At 40.9% G+C, this 10573-nt stretch overlaps 1 pseudogene; it reads left to right on the top strand.

Moving 5' to 3' along the window:
- The first annotated feature begins 1433 nt into the window (after positions 1 to 1433).
- LOC102500334 (importin subunit alpha-1 pseudogene) lies at positions 1434 to 10033 on the top strand (annotated as a pseudogene).
- The last annotated feature ends 540 nt before the right edge of the window (positions 10034 to 10573 follow it).

Here is a 10573-nt window from a genome sequence, read left to right on the forward strand (position 1 = left end):
TTGTTAGAGAGAGAGACAGAGAAATGAGAGAAAGAGAGAGAGAGAGAGAGAGAAGGCACCTCCTCAGTGAGACGTGGTCATGCCACAGTTACTTCTCTATTTCTCCATCCTGTCAGAATTTGGGGCATGCACACACACGAACGTGGAGTGTTTCTCAAGATGTTGGGGCCGGGATTCAAACTGTAGTCAACCATGTAGGATCTGGTTTCATTAATCACTAGACCATAGGGCAAGCCTGGTTCTGGTACTTTTCAAACATCAAAAATATTTTATGAGGGTTGCTTTTCATGTACCACAGTAGAGGAAAATCCAGATGAACTAGGAAGTATGAAGTCTCATTAAAAGTTGAGTATGAGGATATTGGGATGGCCGTCATGGCCAGGAGAGGGGAGGACAGTGAAATGAGCTGGGAGCAGGCTAATTACAGAGGCTGGTTCTCAACTGTCTGGTGCCTTGATGTGGTTTGGATGGACTGGAGAGCTGAGAGATCCAACAGAGTGAAGGCAGTTCTCACCAGGATGAAGAGACTGGAACAGGAGAAACTTAAAAAGCTGTTGTGACGAGTCAGAGATGAGAAATCAGGTCTCCAGGACAGATGTCTGGTCATGAAGCAGAGATGCACATGTCATTAAGAACTTGATCAGGGGGCCATCAGATGACGTAGTGGTTACATTGCTGGACTCCCACATGGCCAATCACAGTTTGAGTCCCGGACTTGGTGGTATGAAAATCACGCTGGGCGCGTGTGCATGCATGCCCAAGATCCCAGGAGGAGAATGGAGGAGAAGGGATTGTGCTGTGGCCATCCACCTGGGGAGTGATTTCTCACTTTCCCGCTCACTGTCTCTGTCCCTCTCTCTCTCTAGTGAGCACACATGCCCTAAGGCAAAAACCTCTTATGAAAAAAAAAAAGAAATTGATTAGAATAAAATAATTTCTGGTAATTCACTTACAAAGTAACTGTTGCAGCCTTGGGCCATGGTACTCTCACATGGACTACTGAAAGTCTCCTTACAAAATAAAATCTTTGCCGAGTATATAGGTGAAAACGGGTGTACAGCATTTTGCTATGCACACACACGTACACAAAAACTTTTTATCATCTACTAGTGAGGTTGAATATTTTTCATGGTTTTGAAAACCAATTTAACTTTTTCCCCTCTCCATTGAATACATGTCTTACCTCTAGTAAATATTATTTGCTTAATGTTTATCGAACGTGTATTATATATAAAGTAGTGTGCTAAGATTCTGAAGGGGGGTTGTGGAGAGATTAAATGAAGACGAACACGAGGAATTCTTCTTTTCAGAGTAATGGAGTTGGGCGTGCATGTGCGGTGTGTGCAGAATTATGTGAAGGAGGGAAGGAAGGTAATGGGAGTGGGAGCGTTAAATGCAGGCACACTGTGAAACAGCCAGCCTCGGAGTTCTAAATGGAATTACCAGTGAGTGGAGCTGACACGCCTCCTTTCAATTCTATCCCAGTGGTCAATGCCAGAGTTATCTCTGAGTCTGAGGACAGAAAACCAGGCCAAGTAGAAGAGCCAGGTAGCCCTCTGAGACTCAGCAGATGCTTTATAACGTGTTTACTTCCTGGCTCATGAGTTGAACATGGCGAGGAGATTTCAGCTTTGACTTCCAAGACAACAGTGTTTTGCTAAGAAGGTCCTGTAAAGGGCTCACTTGGGACCCCTGCCTTCACCCGGAATGTGTGTTCACATCAGCTAGTCTTAGCACCAGTGGCCAAGGGTCATTTCCATTTTTAAGAAAAGCAAGCTTTGTGTGGAGTAGAGGAGACATTTTATCTCATGTTGTACCCTCCCTCTGGGTTTTGACAGTGTGCCCAGTCTCCAGGGGGGAGAGTCTGATTCACTTCCTTCCCTGCAGTCTTTGATTAATGCGCAAGACCATTCATTTCATTCATGACCATGTTAGTGACTTTCTCAAGGGCTCTCAACTGGAGAAGTCAGCAGATGGTTGGGAAATACCCACCTGCTGTTTAGAGTCAACGTGAGGCTTGTTAATCTGGTGCTTCCAGGGATCTCAGTGGACACGTATGGCTACCGTGGTACTTTATAACACAGTTTTAAAATTTCCTTTTTTTGCTCTAGGTTTAGCTATTAAATAGCTGAATGGCTTAAGTAGAATATTTTGCAGTTCCCTTTTCTAAGATAAAACTGATTGGATATCCATTTAAAGACAGAGAGAGTTGTACTATATGCTTAATAGTGTTAATGTGGACATGAGGTTTGATAGATCCGCTGAAACATGGCCGTCAGTCCATTTACCAATCATCTGCATAGCGGACAAGAACACTTAGATTCTTTTCCCGGATGTATTACCTATCTATCACTATGGTGACCTGGGCTTTCCAATTAACTACTTAATTACAGTTTTCTTGAACCTGTACAATGGAGATGACAAATAGAAAGCCAGCATAGTTCTTCGATTATCATAAAGCCCTAAGAAGAATATGTAAATGAAAGAATTTACAAACTGTAGAGCAAGATACAAATGTGAAGAGACATTATGGCCCATGTGTGTTGAGTGTGGATTGTCTATTGTGTTCCCGACCTAGTTCTAGGAGCTTTGGAAGACAAAAAATGGAAAAAAGGTATGACCCTTGGCCTTGCCATTTGTATGGTCAAAAAGAAGAGAGAGAGACAGAGAGACAGAGAGAGAGAGAGAGAGAAAGAAAAAAAAACCTGACAGCAGTGTAAGACATTGTCTAATCAAGACCTAAAATGGTTACTACAAAAGAAGTGCTCTCGTAGTTCAGAGAAGAATGAGATGCAGATTAGTAATGTATTGAAGAGGTAGAGGTGGATTGGCGCTTTGGAAAGGGCAGTGAGAGCACTGAGAGGACTAAGGTTAAAAGAACTAAAAACGGTATTAAGTTTTAAGTTTATCTCTCTTGCTAAAATGTGCTTTGTCTACTACGTTCACTGTCAAACTCCTTGCTTAGAGGTTAACCCCTTTCCAGTCCCTAAAAAGCTCTTCTCTGACCTTCTGCCATGAAGCTAATCACTCGCTCTTGCAGTGGTTCCTAAGAATCATCCACACTTACGTTATTGAAAGTATCTGATGGTGTTAAAGCATTATGAGGCCTTCAAAAAGTCAAGGAAAATGCATACTATGAAAAACTTGATGGATTCCAAGATATGTTTGCACCCCAAATGAACAAACACTTGAATCCCATTTTCTATAAACTTTTGAAGTTCTTTTGTAGAGTGATTAGGTATCTGAAGTGAGACAGGCCTGGGTTCTAGGCTAAACTTTGCTGCTATCTGGCTTTCTGACTTAGGGTAAGTCACTTACACTCACTGAGCCTGAGCTCCTTCATCTCTTAACTGCAAATGATAATAATGACATAGGATTATTATGAGCGTTAGATACGGAATAGTATCTGCATTCCAACAGTGAACACTTCAAAAATGATGCCCATTGTTGATGTTTGTGAATCCATACCCTTACCCGATGACGTGGCGTCTCACTATGATCTTCTTTAGATACTAACATCTACCACAGAGGCCCGGTATATAATAGGTAGATAAATATTTATGAGCCTTCTAGATAGAGAAGGCATTTTAGAACATGGACGCTATAAAAACAAACAGAACAAAATGAAACAGACATAAAAATAGAGGTTACGTTTCTGAAGGAATAGTTGGGGATGGATGGGAGAAGACAGGTTATGAGATGACACCTCTGGTCTGATCAGGGGATGAATCATTCTGGCTGAACGGGAGGGGAACGAGTGGAGCAGGGTCAGGCCTAGGAGTCTGGGTTTGATGTGTGTAACAGGAAGTCAGAGATTGTTAGAAAAATAGATAAATTCCTATGGCCACTTAAGACTAATTTGCTACCTTTTTACTTGATTATAAAAAAAAAAGAAATCATTATTTTTTTCTCTCTTCATTTCAAGTTTAAAAGAAAAAGAAACAGTATTTGTCATGGTAAGGACGCCTTTAAACACTCCCTTCTGAAGAAATTGAAGGGTGTCTTAAAGATAATGATGAGTGACTCTTAAATACCCATAAATCTTTGAGGAATGAACAAACCACTATTAAAACCATATGCTGCTCTCATTCTTTGTACAGAACTTCCATGGCAGTCACTAGGAGCTCCGTGGAATGATGAAGGGAAGCATATGGCACTAGATTCGAACTAAATTAATAACAGTATGAAAACATAGTTAAATAGTGATAATCCCCCTTGTTATCCAGCTCTTTTCTTTGCAGACAACCTCGTAGTAGACAGTTAAGCACCAAAAAGACGGTAGTTAATGGAAAGAGCTGACATGTGAAGAGAATCCATGTGGTCTGTCTTTTGAAACAAGCTGAAGAGGCAGTGATTTGAGGCTTCTTTGCTCATGCCTGCCATGGAGCCATTTGGAGATCAAAAAAGAACCTGAACCTGACTAAGCTTTAGGCTCTCCATCTGGCTCTGCCCCACGCTGTTGCCATAGCCACCCATCTCCTAGCAACAATGAACAGCATTTTCATGTCTCTAAAGTGACAAAGCATGTGAGCAAAAAATATAAATGTAGTCTCAATGGATTGATCACCTGAGAGGTTAATCTCATGGTTAAAGTCCACCATGAAGAGCTATATGAATCTTTGGTCTCATGACCATATCTTTTCTGGGGTGGATTTTGATAAGAAAATGTTTTGGCTCAAATAGAGGGAGCCTGACAGCCGGTTATTGAAAATAAAGATTATAAATATAATTACATCGAGCATCATGAAGTCGAACTTTATTTTAAATCATGTGAAAAACAGAATTGCCATTTTGAATAGCCTGACCATTATCATCTAGAACTCTGGTTACAATGGACCGGGGGTGGAAAAACTCTGGCTTCATGTCTAGGATGAAGGAAGATTGCATCCTAACAGATTCAGGCTGGAACAATCCATTCATAGCCCTTGCAACGAGCAAGGAGTCTCAACTGAGGTCACTAATCAGAAGCAGAAAAGCATCGGAAATAAAGATAAAAAGAAAAGCTGGATGAATCATGCTTGTCCTTGCGGCCAAACAAAAACCAAACTACGTGACACTTCTTAGCTGTTTGTTTCTAAATGTTTGTACCGTATTTCAAATTAGCTTTATTTAAATAGTCTGCCAAGAGAAATCCATTGAGATACCAGCCTCGTTTTTTGAAATGTCATAGCCCTGAATCCTAATAAACCTTGCTTTTATACTGACCCATATGCATAAAATGAGAATTTGAAAGAGTTTAGACATCCACAGGGATGTTAGAAATGAAGAAATAAAGCGATCAACGACACTCTCCATTTAAAAATGCTATTATTTCATGTATTACTTACTAGCTTGATCAGCTATAGCCATGGCCCCCTCGCCTTTAGAAATAAGGATAGCTATGTCCCAGTTTGAGCCTGCCTTCCGATTTTGTATCACAGCCCGTGCATTTGGTAAATGTCAATGAAAGGTGCACACAGTGGGAAGCAGATTCAGGAATGTCACTGAGAGATTTCGCGTGAGGAGAAGTAGAGCATCCAAACAATATTGTCTCCAAGATGAAATAAATAATCCCCGCACTTAGGCAGGCCATTATAATGTGTTTACATATTGCATGCAGAGCCGAGTGTAGCTGTGCTAACTGCTTTGTGAAAGGAAAAGCCTCCTGAAATTAAATAATCAAAGAAGATAGGTGAGTGCTGATTTTGTGAAATAAACAGTGATTGAGGAAAGAAGAAAAACCAGCAGGACTCAGCGTGAAGCAAATTAATTCATGTTGGAGATTTACTCTCCTGAAGAAATTAAATTGCCCACTTCCTAATCAGTATAGTTCTTGGCATGCCGTTTCTTTCTCTGTCTTCTTAAATTTGTTTCATGTTACAGCCCCTTCATTTTTTTCACTGCACTATTTTTAAAATTACAGTTTGAAACTCCAGTTCTTTGTGTACTCAACCAGTACCTCTACCATTTGTTTGTACTGGAAGATAACATTCTTTCCCAATCATCTTATTCGCCTATTTCACCTATCTCTGCTCCAGAAGAGGGCTTAAGGAGGGTCCATGGTGGCATCTCCTCCACATTGCACTGATTCAACGGCTCAAGGAATGGGCATGTTTTCATGACACCAGTTGGGAATATTCATGTATCGTAGTGTCCTCTCACAGTACACGGGTGCTTAAAGTAAATACCGATTGCTACTTCCCTTTTATTTCTACTCTGAAGCAAAACGGAGGAAAAAAGCACAAGTTGTTGTTCTTCCAGTTAATGCTGCACACAGAGAAAGATGTCAACACACAGTGCAACTGAAACCACATTTGAGAAGACACACAGAACTTTGCAAATGCCATTGCTGTTTGTAGAGCTTTGAGCTGGAGGGGGGTAGCATATGTTTTTCAATATGTTTTTTCCTTTTCTTTTTTTTTTTTTCCTACTCTTTTGCTGTCCTAAAATAAACGATACCATTCTTGTTCTTGGCCTCAGAATGTGAATTATGCCATCAGGCTGTTGTGATTCATTTGCTAAAATATTCCAGTGATAAATGTCTCCTCCTTCCTGTAATAACTATTGTGGTGTCACTTTTGTCTAATGGAACCCATCATTGTCTTTTGGAAGGATGACAAGTAGGGAAGGGCAGCTATGTGGCACAAGCACCGGATTATAATCAAAGCTCGTAAGATTTCACTTGAATCCTATCTCCCTTAAAGGCGTAGTTGGCTGGTGGGAAAATTCCATTAGCACCACCTGCACATCAACTTTGATATCAAATGGTGAGACCAGATTTTCAAGAGTACAGTATTGGAATATGGCCATGCTGAGAGTTGAAACCAATACTACATTTTACTTTATAAGATTTTTAAAAAATAATCTTTATGATGATTAACATTTGCCAAGCAGTCCTCTCCTGTCTAACAATATCTAGAATTGACTGGTTTGTAGCAAGGACCTTTTGGGTATTAATTATTCTTGTAACCATCCGAAGACAAAAAGGCTACTCTGAATATCTAACTGGCAGGGTTACTGCAAGATGTTCAGTTTACATAAGGCAAAGGAGAGATTCCTCTTGGCTTTTAAAGGAAATTGAATCTATTGTTGCTACTGTGGTTGGAAAATGCTTTAATATATTTTATTTTATTTATTTATTTTTTTGGAGAGGTTTTTGCTATAGGCGTGTGCACTTGCCAGAGAGACAGAGACAGAAAGCGAGAAATCACCCCCCGGGGGGATGGTCACACTGCAATCCCTTCTCCTTCATTCTCCTCTCAGGATCTTGGGCATGCACGCACATGCGCCCGGCGTGAGTTTAAGCCTCTGGGTTTGGGACTTGAACCACAGTCAACTACATGGGAGTCCAGTGACATAGCCATTACATGAACTTCTGGTCCCAAGATACTTTAATATTGCATAAGTTTATTCTCCTGCCATGGGATGGTTGATGGGAGGCATTCTTTGAGGAATATATGAGATAGGTGATAAAATTAAAAATCTAAAACAGAAAGATTGGCTATTGGTCTTCAGGATATCAGGTACTTCTGTTCTCAGAATAACCTCACAGTGGAAAAAGAACTTGAAATAAGGTCAAATCAAGTGAATGTTTAAGGATAAAAGATGAAAAGTTTCTAGGGCTGGATGTAGAACTGTGGGGATAGTTATGTCTTAGAACAAAAGGTGAAGGACAGAATGAGCCTCATACCTAATTTAATTACACTTAGTAGCTATAACAAATCAAATCCCAAATATTAGTGCTTAACATAATAGAAATTTACTTCTATCGTGTGTCCTTTTGGGGCAGATATGATTGTAGTCCCACCCAGTTTGAATCTGCATGGGCACTCACTAACATTGCTTCTGGGACGTCAGAACAGACGGGGGCTGTGGTGGACTGAGTGCTATCCTAGCGTTCATTTCTCTGTTGGCCTCTCCCCACGCACACAGCACTGAACAAGCCGTGTGGGCTCTAGGAAACATCGCAGGGGAGGGTTCAGTTTTCCGGGACCTGGTTATCAAGTATGGAGCAGTTGACCCACTGTTGGCTCTCCTTGCAGTTCCTGAAATGTCACCATTAGCATGTGGTCACTTACGTAACCTTACCTGGACACTTCCAAACCTCTGCCGCAACAAGAATCCCGCACCCCGGCTAGATGCTGTTGAGCAGATTCTTCCTACTTTAGTTCGTCTTCTGCATCACGATGATCCTGAAGTATTAGCAGATTCCTAATATTTCCTACCTTTCTGATGGTCCAAATGAAAACCGGAGTTGTCCCCCAACTTGTGAAGTTTCAAGGAGCTACTGAATTGCCCATTGTGACTTCTGCCCTAAGTGCCATACATAATATTGTCACTGGGACAGATGAGCAGACCCAGGTTGTGATAGATGCTGGAGCACTCGCCATCTTCCCCAGCCTGCTAACTAATCCAAAACGGATATTTAGAAGGAAGCTATGTGGACAATGTCCAACATCACCGCTGGTCGGCAGGACCAGATCCAGCAGGTTGTGAATCATGGGTCGGTCCCCTTCCTTGTTGGTGTGCTCTCCAAGGCTGACTTAAGACACAAATGAGGCCATATGGGTTGTGACCAACTACACAAGGGGTGAACAGTTGAGCAGATTATATACCTCGTCCACTGTGGCATCATAGAACTGTTGATAAATCTCTTAACTGTGAAAGATACCAAAATCATTGGATGGTTATCTTGGATATCATTTCAAATATCTTTCAGGCTGCTGAGAAGCTGGGAGAAACTGAGAAACTTAGTATAATGATCGAAGGATGTGGAGACCTGGATAAAACTGAAGCCCTACAAAACCATGAAAATGAGTCTGTGTACAAGGCTTCATTAAACTTGATTGAACAGTTTTTCTCTGTAGAGGAAGAGGAAGATCAGAATGTTGTGTGAGAACCACCTGCTGTCTTTGGCCCTCTAGGTAGACGCCATCTGTCACCATGGGCAAAGGAGAGTGGAACAAGCTGAGGGGCAAAATGTCCTTGTCTGTCTTCTTTGTGCAGACCTGCCAGGAAGAACACAAGAAGAAACAGCCAGACTCTTAGGTCAATTTTGCTGAATTCTCCAAGAAATGTTCGGAGAGATGGATGGCCATGTCTGTGAAGGAAAAGTCGAAGTTTGAAGATAAGGCAAAGAGTGACAAAGCTCGTTATGACAGGGAGTTGAAAATTACGTCCTGTCCAAAGGAGATAAGAGAAAGAAAAAGGATCCCAAAGCTCCTAAAAGGCCTCTGTCTCCCTCCTTCCTGTTTTGCTCTGAATATTGCCCAAAGATCAAAAGTGAACACTGGGCCTGTCCATTGGGAATATTGCAAAAAACTTGAATGAAATGTGGTCTAAACCGTCAGCCAAAGATAAACAACTATATCAACAGAAAGCAGGTAAAGTAAAGGAGAAATATGAGAAGGATATTGCTGCATACCATGCCAAGGGCAAAAGCGAAGCAGGAAAGAAGGGCCCTGGCAGGCCAAGAGACTCAAAGAAGCAGAATGAACGAGGAGATGAGGGAGAGGAGGAAGAGGAAGAAGAGGAAGGGAGGAGGAGGAGAAGAAGAAAGAGAGAAGAGAAGAAAATGCTGTCCTGTAATGATGTGTGGGAATGTGTGTGTATGCTCAGGCAATTGTTTTGCTAGGGATGTGAATTAAAGTGCAGCTCAATATTAGCTTCAGTATAAAAACTATACAGATTTTTGTATAGCTGATAAGATTCTTTGTTTGAAGAATGCAGGTTGTAACTTTTTGAGGGGCTACTATGTACAGTTAGATTTTATAGCTTCTGATGTTGACTCTTCTTAAATATTTTATGGTTTAATTTCTTGACTCGTGTGTGGTAGTACAGCACACTCATAGGGATTGGTGTCAATAATAAATTTTGGGAATTGGTATCAATAGTCATTTTTTTTTTTTAGGATGTTGCATTTTGTGTTTCCCCCCCCGATTTTGTAATAAAATTATACATATTAAAAAAAAAAAAGAATGTTATGGCAGAAACTGCCTCTGATGGCTATACCTTCCAAGTGCAGGATGGGACTCCTGGGGCCTTTAACTTTTAGACTGCACAGCTGAGGCACTAAGGTGTTTGTCGTGTGCTGTGCTTGGTATAAGTTTGCCTTACTGTTTCTCTACCAAGAACTCTTTTTAAATGTGGTTGTTATTGTAGCACTTTTTACAATGAAGCTATACTTGAACAGTTCCAAACTATACATACTGAATGAAGCTTGTCCTCCAAAATGGTTTCTTATTTTTATGTGGAATTCCATACCCTGCAACATCCTGTAAATAAAATTAAATTCCACCTTTAAAAATATTATTATTATTATTTTAAGCACGAATATGAATGACTAGCAGGATAAAGGACAAGTGTGTTTTTTGGGGAGTTAAGATATAGGTTTTTTTTTTTTTTTAATACAGTTTTGAAGACAGCAGAGTTGTCAGTTAGTATAAGTAGTCTTTTATATTGGGGGCCAGCAAGTGGAGTAGTGATTGGGGCATTGGACTCCCACGTGGCCAACCATAGTTTGATTCCTGTACCTGACAGCTTGAAATTCATGCTGGGAGCGTGCAACTGCATGCCTAAAATCCTGAAAGGAGAA

Source organism: Tupaia chinensis, unplaced genomic scaffold (genome assembly GCF_000334495.1).
Source record: "Tupaia chinensis unplaced genomic scaffold, TupChi_1.0 Scaffold000002_1, whole genome shotgun sequence".
In the NCBI taxonomy this organism is placed as follows: Eukaryota; Metazoa; Chordata; class Mammalia; order Scandentia; family Tupaiidae; genus Tupaia; species Tupaia belangeri.